This window comes from Thunnus maccoyii, chromosome 12 (assembly GCF_910596095.1).
Source record: "Thunnus maccoyii chromosome 12, fThuMac1.1, whole genome shotgun sequence".
Taxonomy (NCBI): Eukaryota; Metazoa; Chordata; class Actinopteri; order Scombriformes; family Scombridae; genus Thunnus; species Thunnus maccoyii.
This window is the reverse complement of record NC_056544.1, coordinates 17,314,201-17,325,905: the sequence shown is the minus strand read 5'-3', so window position 1 is coordinate 17,325,905 and position 11,705 is coordinate 17,314,201. Positions and strand designations below refer to the sequence as shown.

The 11,705-nt window shown below is 40.7% G+C and overlaps 1 long non-coding RNA gene across 1 annotated transcript; it reads right to left on the bottom strand.

The window, feature by feature from the left end:
- Nucleotides 1–816: 816 nt before the first annotated feature.
- On the bottom strand, nucleotides 817–10,628 carry LOC121909173. Its single transcript, XR_006099376.1, has 3 exons — nucleotides 10,514–10,628; nucleotides 9,317–9,556; nucleotides 817–1,553 (listed from the first exon to the last, which is right to left on the bottom strand). It is a non-coding gene; the product is annotated as an uncharacterized LOC121909173 (long non-coding RNA).
- Between the last annotated feature and the right edge of the window lie 1,077 nt (nucleotides 10,629–11,705).

Genomic DNA, 11,705 nt, shown 5'->3' with positions numbered 1-11,705 from the left:
AATGAATACAATATGATCATAGGCAATACAGATTTTATTATCCTCTGTGATGGAAATTCCACACCAATATTTGATATTTACAATCAATAAATGCACAGCATGCTGCCGTGTCACATATACAGTACAAGAGATGAATGCACCTTTGTACAGAAAGACAGCTTGGGAATTCCTAAACTGTGACTCCCTCAGTAGTTTAGAGTATCATTTTGCTGCTTGTTCCCTTCTGTGCAATTACAGTGCTCAAAGTTATTGAAAAACACTGGTGTAATGTCTCCTGTTTCAGGGCTGCCTTAATGCTGGACAGTAAATCTGTCTCAGCCATTGGTCCATTTAACCAGATAAGGAGCTATTCCAAGCCTCACACAAGTCTGATGTCAGAGCCACTAATGACTTTGCTGGCTTTCAGTGTTTTACATAAACATATCATAGGAAATACACTGTTAAATGAGCCTGCAAAGTACTGATATTTATAGGCTGGTATAGGCTGAAAATATTTGATTTTTATAGCTTGGACACATGTGATCCTCCATTTTGTGCAAGGTGCAAAACCGCTCAATATATATATTTTTGAAAATGAGAATGACTTTTTCCTGAAATGTATCTCTTCATGTTATTTAGTCTTCAATAAAGATGCCCATAGACTTCTGAATGTATTTTACAGTGCATATTGTACTCACAGTGGTATCATACAGTAGGTCATGTTTTTAAGCTGTAAAAACAGACAAATGGTGAGTTATTTCTCCAAGGTGTACATCACTTATTACTCAATGACTGGTGAAATCATCAGGCTTATCACAGTTTATTATAGTTTGCAGGTCAAAGATCACTTAAAATGTCATCTCTTGGATCACACTGGTTCCCTGAGCCAAGATGCCTCTTTTCCCATTTACACTTCAGTCAGGAGAGGAGAGAGGCAGAACAGTGAAACAGTCCTGCGTGAAACCTGAGCTACGTTTAAGCTGTCGTGCAATAAACCCCAGGCTGTAAAATGAAAGCCTCCCATGTTGATGGGCAGTTAAAACACGTGGGGTCTCAAATCTTTACTGTCAAAGTGGCTTTGGTTCCAACCAAGCACCTGGATTACAAGAGAGGACGACAGATACAGTATAATCCGTTAGTCGTCCTTGTAGTTGCAGTTGTTTTCATGATTACCTGTTCATCATTGTGAAATGAGAGGATATTTTATTTTACAGGAGTTGTGATTATTTTCTGAGACTTTTCCACCATTACTGTTTCAATCTTTAAGAAAAAGCATCAAGTGATAGCACTGAGTTGTCATCTGGAAGTAAGCCATGGGAGTGTTTCAGGCTGATATAGGCCTTGTCATTGTTTTTTCCAAGGAGGCCTCCCTCGCTGAAAGTGCTTTTCTCAGCACCGGCCTGTCTGGCTGCACTTCCTGTCCCTCAGCTCTCCCATTCACGTTGTTATTAGGCCCACCAAATGGCCCTGGTTCACCGGTGGTCTCCCCTAATAACTGCCACTGATGGACAGGTCTCGTTGCTTGTGGCCTTGGGCTTCACTAGACATCCAGCAAGCAGGCCAAGCGCACTTCACTGTAACATACACAAGAAAATGCTTAACTGCGGTAACATGAGCACGGAATGAAATAGATTGTAATGACTTAAAACACATCTAATTAAGAGAAAATATTGTATGGCCACCAGTTGCTTTGGGATACCGGGTTGGTTTCTTTAACTGCACTGTTGAGGGACGTTGGGGAAGAAAGGGTAATTTGATCTGCAGAGTTAATCTGGATAAGTAAAGACATGTTTACACCACAAATGAGGTCTGAATATTCTCTAGTGCACTTTGCTGAATTAGAGTTTCAGTGGTATAATGAGGCGTATATGCCTTTTAAATGTGATTTACACGATTCCTCAAGCATGTTAAAATGACCTAAACAGAAATATGATCCAGGCAAATTTGAGGAGAACAGACCAACTATTTGTGTAGCCTGTTACTGAATGAACACCAGACACCAGGAGTGTGCTAATGACAACGGTGATGACAGTGAGGATTATTATAATGATGGTAGAGATGATGATGCTGATAAAGATAGTAACAGTGTAGATGATGAAGAAGATTGATGACAATGATAATAAAGATTAAATGTGCCGTGTTAATAAGATTTTACATTTAGTCTGACAAAGTCCACAATTGACCATTTTCTAAGTCCTGTCCCATCCCCGTAGTAGAAGACCTTCTAACTATCAGGAACATTACAGGTGTAAATGATGACATTGACAATGGCTCAAAAACTAAATGGGATTCAGCCTTAATTCATGTTTTTAGTTGCACCTGTGCTGTTCCTGCTTTGACATGGCAAAATGTCTGCTGTGAATATTGTCGGCTGAAATGATGACTTTCACTGATGACTCAATGATGACTCTCAGATTTGTTTACACTTACCAGTAAGTGTAAACAAATGCTAATGCCAAAACTATGTGCGTTGGTTAAAAACAGTTGACTTTTTAATATTGTTATTTAAAATGAGAACCATGTAAAAGCCTGTACATAGTAGGCCTATAATGAGGCTAAAGCTACATGTCCCAAGCAAGAAGGCAGTATCTTCACCAGCTTATGATCAATTTAGAAGTTAATTGGTATTAGAAACAAAATACAATTAAAATGTTATTTGTTCTACCATAACACTTGGATGGTTTGGATGTGACAAACAATTTAGACAAACAAGACAGAGGTTGGATTTATGCTTTAATGTTGTTTCATAGTTTTTGTACTTTCTAAACAGTATCTTTTAACTTTTACAACATTACGTAAGAAAAGGAGGAGGACTACCCAGTGTGGTTGGGGAAACACTATCTCGGGTAAAGTTGGCTGTGGTTGCTGCTGTCTAAACTTCCCCAAATCCAATAAACAGTAGGAGCCACTCATATTAACTTAAACCAGCATCCAGGACTGGCTCCACATGGGAAAATAACAAGACATGCTAGTGATGAACGTGTCTTTTTTAATTGTAATCTGTAACCCCACAAAAGTAATGTAGTATGAAATGCTCCTAAGTCTTGGAAGTGATGCTGGATTAGGCCACGTACTATAATGCTAGATAGAAACTTATTTAGCCAGACATGCTAAAATTTGCAGCTTACGCTTTAGCAGAAAAAATGCTTTTGTTTTTTTGTTTTGGAGACGGTAAAACATAGGGAATGAATGTCCAGCTTGACAGGCAGGTTGCTACGCTATGATTGGGCAGTCGCTGTTTGGGGGCGGGGTTTCACAAATGGTCAATTTCATGATTAATGGAGTAATGAATATAGGTTTGTGAGTCCAAGCAGTCCCACAATATTTGCTCTAACACTGCCAGGGTGTCATGATACATTTTATTGGGTGTCTTTAAAAATGGATCCTTAAAATTTCCCCTAAGGATCTCTTAAGTCTCGGTTTGCTGCTGGTATTCTGAGTCCTTCTGTCTTTAATGTCACAAACCCCACAATCTAAACAAGGATTTGAGCACAAGATTAAACTTAAAAAAACCTCTCTCTCTCTTTTGGCATTTTCTATTTATAAAAAGCACATTCCTTGCAATATTAGAGATTATATGTCTATGAAAAGAAGTCTTGCTTAAAAATATGTTCTTAGGGGTGGCAGGCTGAATTCCCCATTTCCCATGGGCACACTGAAAGTGGCCGTCTCTGGCCTATGTGAAGGAAGGGATAGGGAGGGAGATATGAGTCTGCGGTACTCAAAAGCCCCAGTCTCGACCTCACAAACAGCCCAGGCTCATTCCACTCTTGGCAAGAGCTTAAACTCTGTTGCTCTGTTTCCCCTCTGGCAACCGTGAAGTGCTGGCGGGAAGATTCGGGACAACATGAACCCTGCTGGCTTCTAGACCAAATTTATAATGCAGCAATTCAGGTTGTGGTCACTGGGTTGTAGTTTCTTCTTTCATTTGTGACCTCTTCAGATTCTGACACTGAAGGCTATATCTTTAACCAGTCAGATATAATGACTTTATTGTAGCGCTGCTGCAGAAACTGAAAGATTTTGGCAGTAACATGTCTGGTCTCTGCAGTGAGGGTATTTCCTGTTTCCCATGAATCCTTAGTTCACTCTCCAACCAGCTTCTAGCCAGCTGATTTAGACCCTTTAGAGGCTTTCACACATAAAATCTGAAAGCAGATTCTGTTGTTCGCTCAGGCAACAATTTTCCTTTTTTAAAAACATACAACTCACACAAATGCACTGCTACCTTCTACATTCACCAATTATCAGGTGTTGGGACTATTAGGATGTCAGAGTATAATGTTGTTTATGTGTTTTTGGTCACCAAATTTCTCATGACCATACCAGTTCTAGACTTGTCAAGTCATCACTGAGCATGGTTAGGCTAAAGTATACTTTTGTACTCTATTTTCAAGAGTGTAAACAGAGTTTGAAATGAATTAAACAGACACAAAAAATTTCTGACCTTTTTAAAGTTGCCCTGTGGAGTTTTCTTGCAAAGAAAGTTATGTTTACATTCAGTGTTACCAAGATGCATTGTGTGAATTCTTTAAGTTTAACAAATGTGTTGAATGTATTTCCTTCCTTCAGACACTCAAACATTCGCAAATCTGAATTTGTTATAGTTTGCCATATAAATAGCTTGCGTCTCGTCTTCTCTCGTCTTCTTCTTCAATGCCTTTTCTTTGCCTTTGTTGTTGATTTTGCATGCTACTGCCGCCAACAGGCAATTGGTAGAATAGCATGAAACCAACAGCAGGAATGTGTAGCGTGTCTCAATTCTCCATGTGCTCGATACAAACAAAACTGCTCATAAAAACTTTGCTCCATAGTGTTATAAATTTTCAGAAACTCCACAGAGTACCTTTAATTCTTTATATTAAAAATATGCCAAAAAAAGAAAGAAAGAAAAAAAATCAACTGTATCAATTTTTTTACACTTGCACTTTTTACACAATCCACTCTCAGTGTCATTTGTACATACAGTATGGTTAATAAGGAACACGCAAAATAAGTTGAAGTTAAGCATTTAAAAGTTAAGCATAAGTTAAGCATTTTACTTTTATTCACACCCAATGTCTGAACAGTAAATTGCTCATACATTTACAGAGGACACTGCATGTTGAAAGCACCTCTTGGCAGACTTCTACAGAGAATCAGCTTCATAATGTAAGCCATTCTGTAAACTATAAAGTTTAAAAGACACCAGTTGCTCATAAATTAGTTGATAGAGTAGTCAATAACAAAATTTGGTCAAAAGACTGTGCCAAAATTTCCACTTATTTATTGACACAGGAATAGAGAAAACAAATGCTGAAATGGGGAGTGGGAAGGGTTGGGGGTGGCAGCCCTGTAACAACAATGATGTGTCCTTGCGTCCCAAGGTATTTTGGGAATTGACGTCTAGACGATAGTTCTAAAAAGGCCCATTAATCACATCAGACTGCTGGATTCAGTATCATTCACCAGTCGAAGCCAAAGATGCTTGAATAGACACAAGAGGATTCAGTCAGAAAGTGAGAACTTTATCTCTTAAAATTGGTGCCATAACTTAAAATAAAATAAATTAAGCCAATTAATATATTGTCATTACTGGATTAAGAAAAAGAAAAAAAGAATAACTTTATTATGAGAATAATGGTTTTACACCCTACTGACTTTTTATTAAATTTCTTACTGTATCAACAGTTATCACAGAAATAAATGACAACAAAGATTTGGATGGAGATCATACATGGGAGTTCTTAAAGCTGAACTTTCCTTTGAAGAGGTACATGAGCATAAATATGCTTTGTGTAAGCACACTGTAGGTTTGTTTGGTGTACAATAAGGAGGATAAAAAAATAAGTTTGCCTTGGTGAATTTTTCTCATACCTTCAAAGCAAGATCTTTGATTTGTCAACTGTCTAACGGTGTAAAAGTTGAGCACAGACTGTCATAAAGTCCTTATCAGAAGGAAGCATGTTGAGGGCACATGGGGACGGAGGCTCATAAAAAGCTTGCCACACTTGGCATCTTTTCCACAACACATGAGGATGCGACAAGAACTGAGTCAGCAATATACATACACACAAACACAGAGACAAACACACACACACACACACACACACACACACACACACACACACACACACACACACACACACACACAGACACACACACACACACACACACACAAAGACACACACATAGCCTATCACATTCCACAACACTGTGGACCATTTGTGGCTACTTGATGCATGTGTTAGATAATAAAAAGAACATCCTTTTTACATACTCCTCCTGCCGTCCAGCATAGAGGCCTGGGGGAGGTGAGAAGGGGGAAGGGATATGCCTTCCTGTGTTTTGCTGAGTTCAGATGACTGTCATGATTAAGTCAAATGAGTAGAGGAGGATTTACAGTCCCCCTATGTGGGGAGATAAGGCAAGAGGAGTCCCTCTGACTGACAGCACATGCCTGGGAGGGAACATAACCCACCTGATGGAGAGAGGTTTTCAACTTTCATAACCCCTCCCTCTTCCTCCGTCACATTTATCATTCCTCTCTCTGGCTCTTGACTGCTTGACTGCTTACTAACAGTAAAACTAGCCTCTGGTGATATGCAAAGTCTTCCTTTAAAGCAAGGCATTACAAAGCCACTACCTCCCCTGTCTTCGCTCCCAGCCTGTGACTCACCTTTCTCAGTTACTCTGACATCCCTTTAACCTTAGTGTCTTTCCCCTTCCAGTCTAACAGTGGTGTTCCTGTTGTCCACCCCCCAATCCTCTTAAACACACCCCCTCTACTCTCCCCTCTCCTCAGTCTGAAATAAATCAATGCTGGTTGGAGCTCAGTTGTAATAAATCAGGCCCTGTCCTGGACTGGAGCCTGCCCAGTCAGCCTGTCACTGCCTGGCCTTCACTCAGGATTAATTAAAGGCCTGATATAAAGCCCAGATGTGCTGGAGCAAGGGAGCCCTGAACCCCTTTGAGCAGCTTTAGACTCTCTCTCTCTCTGTCTGCACACACACATGCACATATGCATGCACTTTATATCAACATGTGCACACACAAGCCAACCAAAGTTGGAGTGCATGAGCCTCCAAGGCACACTGCCAGATACACACACAGACACAACACATTCAAAGATCTCCACATGTGTCCATGTCTTTCTTGTAATTATCATATGGTCATATTGCACTCATCATGCCCTCTGTGCTCCTCACTGTCAGAAAGTCTCTCTCTCTCTCTCTCTGATATTCCTAATAAAATGTGTAGAGGCGGGGATAGAGGTGGGACTACAGCAGATGTATCTGCTGTATGTTTCTGCATCTGTCCAAAGCATCTGAATGGACAGATGCTGGGGAGTGGGGGGTCTTCTAGTAAAGAATGCAGGGGGACATGTCAGAGATCCATGTGCTCACAGGTTAATTGGACAGAGAGAGAGCAGTGATAGATATTTAATAGAGTAGCGATGTGGGAAAAGTTATTTTGGGTATCCAGAAGCAAAAGCCACTTTAATTCTTTGCATAGACTTTACTGAGTGACTGGTGGTTAGGGCACTTCTAAGGCTTGGATGAAACTCTACTTGTTGAATCATGAGTACAAAAGTAGAGTAGCTGCACTAGACCATTCTGGTTGCTTTATATAAATAACCAAAAGGTAAACACAAACATAAAGAGAGAAGTTAACTTCAACTCCCAAAAGGGATTTAGATAAGAAACATCCAATCACCAAGCATAAAATTCTTTTGTGTGTGCTGCTAACAGCGGGAGATTGTTAAAAATTATGCTTCATAGAAACTTGAAAATACATTCAGCAATGTAAATCACTTCACTTTTGGGTTTGTAGCCAATTTTAGTGAAATTCAATAACTATACAGCAGTGCTTTGTTCCTAACTGCAATGCCTATAGCTATAGTCTCTATTGTATCATTAAACAATCCAGTGTTTCTATGTTGTTGAACATTGAGGGCATCATTAAAAAAACATTCTAATGGGAATTTACAATGGTGAAAACTATTGCCTTGCATTTAAAAACTACTCAAGCCTGTAGCTTTCTGTCATAACAAATGAAAAGTTTATATGTTAAATTTTTTGCCTGAGTTCCAAGCTCATTCTACCTTGGCAATGACAATGTGTCTGTGGCTGTTAATTGTGGTTCCAACCTATCTGGCGTTCCCCTTCTTTATAGGTCCCTTGGTAAGGGTTGGTAGGGTGGTGTTGCTGGAGGGTGGGGGGGGTTGTTCTGACTTGTGAGGTCAAGGGTTGCAAGGCATACTTTATTGCATGATGACTGAGGGGGGATTAGATGAGTAAGATATCACTCTGTTTTCTGGTCACGGCTGAGCGAGGTTAACCCACAGTGGCCCTGGGGCCTGGGCTGAGAGGAAAGGGGGGGTTGAGAGAGGGTATCGCGAGGGCAGGGGTGGCTCGGGGGACTATTGGGCTGATTTCTGATAGCCGCAAAGCGGTCTGGCCTTCCCGTTCTACAGCAAATGCTCACACAGGAAATTAGAGGTCTGGGCTTCCCTTTTCACACGAGCTCCTCTTGCAAACAGCCTCTTTCTTTTATTTTTGCAGATCAGTTTGACACTTCAGAATGCGAAAAATACTATTTTGACAGAATTAGCATATGCTGTTTCATGAGAAAAAATGTCACTTTATAGACTAAATTTCACCTCTGTGGAGCTATTTTCCAGTAACTTTTGTGGTCACATGAGTGCCTGAAAAATCTTTGTCCTGGTCCATAGCTCAAACTCCACACAACTTATCCCATTTATTCATCTGGTCTTGTGGGATGTCTGCACCCATAACACATTTAATGTTTAAAGTTCAGGACATATAAATGACTATCATCCTTCTTCATATCTCTGCGTGCAGAGGCCAGTCTGAAGATGTGGGGCCCATGCAGTCAAAGATCATGGCTTAAACAGATTGAGGCCATTCTCTTGTGTCAGATATGATATAGCCGCTTGGTGCCTAATGGGCCTGGAAAAAGAGGTAAACATGTCCTCGACCCTGTGAATTCCATTACATAAAGAAGTTGATTTGCAACAGCAAGATGGAACTGAACTTCCCAGATAAGCACTAAAGCTGAAAAAACCAAGGCCACGAAATGCACTGAAGAAAAACTCAGCTCTGACAAATAAACAAACTGAGGGGCTTTTAAATTGTTACTATAACATAACATTAACATGTTTCAGTGTATTATCAGATAATCGACAAATGACTCCGCAAAGTGTTCTCACTTAGACCTTAAGATACAATCAACACCCAGGATGAATGTAACTTGGTATCCAGGCGTTAAAGCAGGAAGAAAAATAAACCCACAGAGTAATTGCTGATATGTTCCTAATGTGCCCCCTCACCCTTACCTCCCCTTCTCTGTACCTCCTGCTGATAGGCCACCCCTGATGGCTGTCACACCTGGTGTTGAAGACGGTAGGGTGTATTTTATCTGCTCAGGGCCCATTGGGGGGCTATTCGTCTTCCTCCAGACTGGTGTTGGGAGGTCAGGGACAATCCCTCTGTTTATCCCCCTGTCCGTCAACGCTGCACACATCCCTGGAGTTTCTCCTGCATCTCCCCCGTGAAAGTGAGGCACACTTGCACTGCTGTGAAGGAATGTTCAAGTAGGGGCAATCAAGATGCTTTACACTAAATTCAACCAGTAAGGAATGATGCTCTATAACATATTTACAGCCCGTCCTCCCAAGAAAAACAACAGTATAGGTCATAAATTAATTTGCCAAAAACAACCGATAGTTACGTTAGAGTGACAGAAGCCATCTAGCGGCTGTAGTAATTATGACCCACAGAAATGACGTGGTTCAGATGACGTTTACATAAGGTGACAAATTTCCATATTAGGAAGTCACGAGTTGGATGGCTGGATAGATAGATGGCAAAAAGTGGACTTAGCTGCAGGGGACCACTGTTCGCTTCCTGTTTCCAACCACAAGTGTCACGTTTCAAACCGCGAGTTGAGACAGTTTTTTAAAAACCGTAACTATGATTGTCATTGTGTTTACTGTTGCCATGACGAAGAAGGTTGCCTAACTTTAAGGAAGTAGTAACTTTAACCCACAACCTCTCTAACCCTAACCCATGTTTCAAGTGATCATTTTAACCCAAAACATGATCTTCCCCTAACCAAGTGGTTTTTGTGCCTAAACCTAACCAGACCTTAACCACAGCGCTGTCACACCATTAAACAATCATTTTTTAACAGTGATTTGTAATGGTTTTGAAAATGAGGCAGCATATTAGAAAACATTCCCATGGGTCGTTCTGGAGTGCATGGTACAAACGACCTACAGTATGTGGTCATTTAATTATGAGGATGTGTTGCATATTTCATGTATACTGTAATTTATAGCCTAACCTTAAAGAAATACATGTCCTGACTTAATGTCTGGGTAAGTGTTTCAAATGTATGCTCCAAATGATTTTCTCAAGATGAACTAACATGGTCATATTTGTGTGTTTTTGCTATATTCCCCTGCAAAGTAGTTAACTTGGCATTGTTTAGATGAGGAGTGTGACCAGTGGCTAGTAAGAGCACTGTTTACCTATTCTGAATTGCACTACTGCTTCTGCCTGCACACGTGTATCTGGGATTCTGGGATAGGTCCCCTGGGCCGATGGACCACACATGTGGAGAACGTGAACTCAAATTCAAAGCAGTTCCTCCTTGACAAAAAGGAAAAACAAGAAATAGCAGTCAACAGTAGACAATGAAACAAGGACTAAGAATCAATGTTTTTGACACACAAATGGGCATAAAATTCTGCATTGATGAAAGCATAAAATTGATATTTGGTTGCACAAAGTTGCATTAGTTATGCTTGAATCAATAAATCTTCTGCATTTGAAATTAAATCACACAGAGATGAGGTAATGTCTTGCTTTAGCCGTTTTCAGCTGTACATCAGGCTATCTCAAGCTACATATTTCTTTCCCAGTGAACCTTTTCCACTTGCACAAAATAAATCCAACAAGCACTGACATTAGCAGGCATCAATTAAACAATATTCTTTTCTTTTCAAGACAATCAAATAGCATTTTTTTTGCATGTTCAAAGTGAGAAAGAGAGAAAACAAAAAGCGACAGAGCAAAAGGGATGGAGGGAAAGAGAAAATGAGTGAAATAGGGGAGGGTGGAGTGTGTGAGTGTAGAAGTTGAAATCTGACTCACAAGCTTGCACTCTTGCCTCTCTCTCTGGGACTCCTCTACTTGGCTTCGACTTAATTGCGTCCCCGATATAAACAAGGGGGTTAGTGTGAGAGCAGACCAGCAGCTGAGGGGCTCAAGCAGAGGGCCAGACTGGGGATTGAGTTCAGAGGGGAAGGACTTAACGCAGAAACTGATATAAAATATGCAGAGAGCGAAAAGGAGAGGGACATCGACAGAGGATTAGAGATAGAAGGAAAGAGATGATAATTCCTAAGACAGCACAGATGACAAAATTAGAAGTCAGGATAGAAATGTGTCAGCTTCACCATTTCACATCTCGCCATATTTTGCATCAAAGCCAGCTTGACTGGCGTATCGAGTGGTAATGCTGCGCTGTAATGCCAGAACCGGGGCATCAGACAGTAGCCCTTCTGGCTCCAGCGCAGTCAAAGCTGCCTCTCTGAACATCTCTTTCACAGATGCTCCCCTCTGATCGATTAGTTCCAGCCCTCTCAAACAGACAGCTAAGGATTGGATTCCATTATAAGTGATCCCTGCTCAGTCTTAAACCCACCAGTCCCAGGCAGA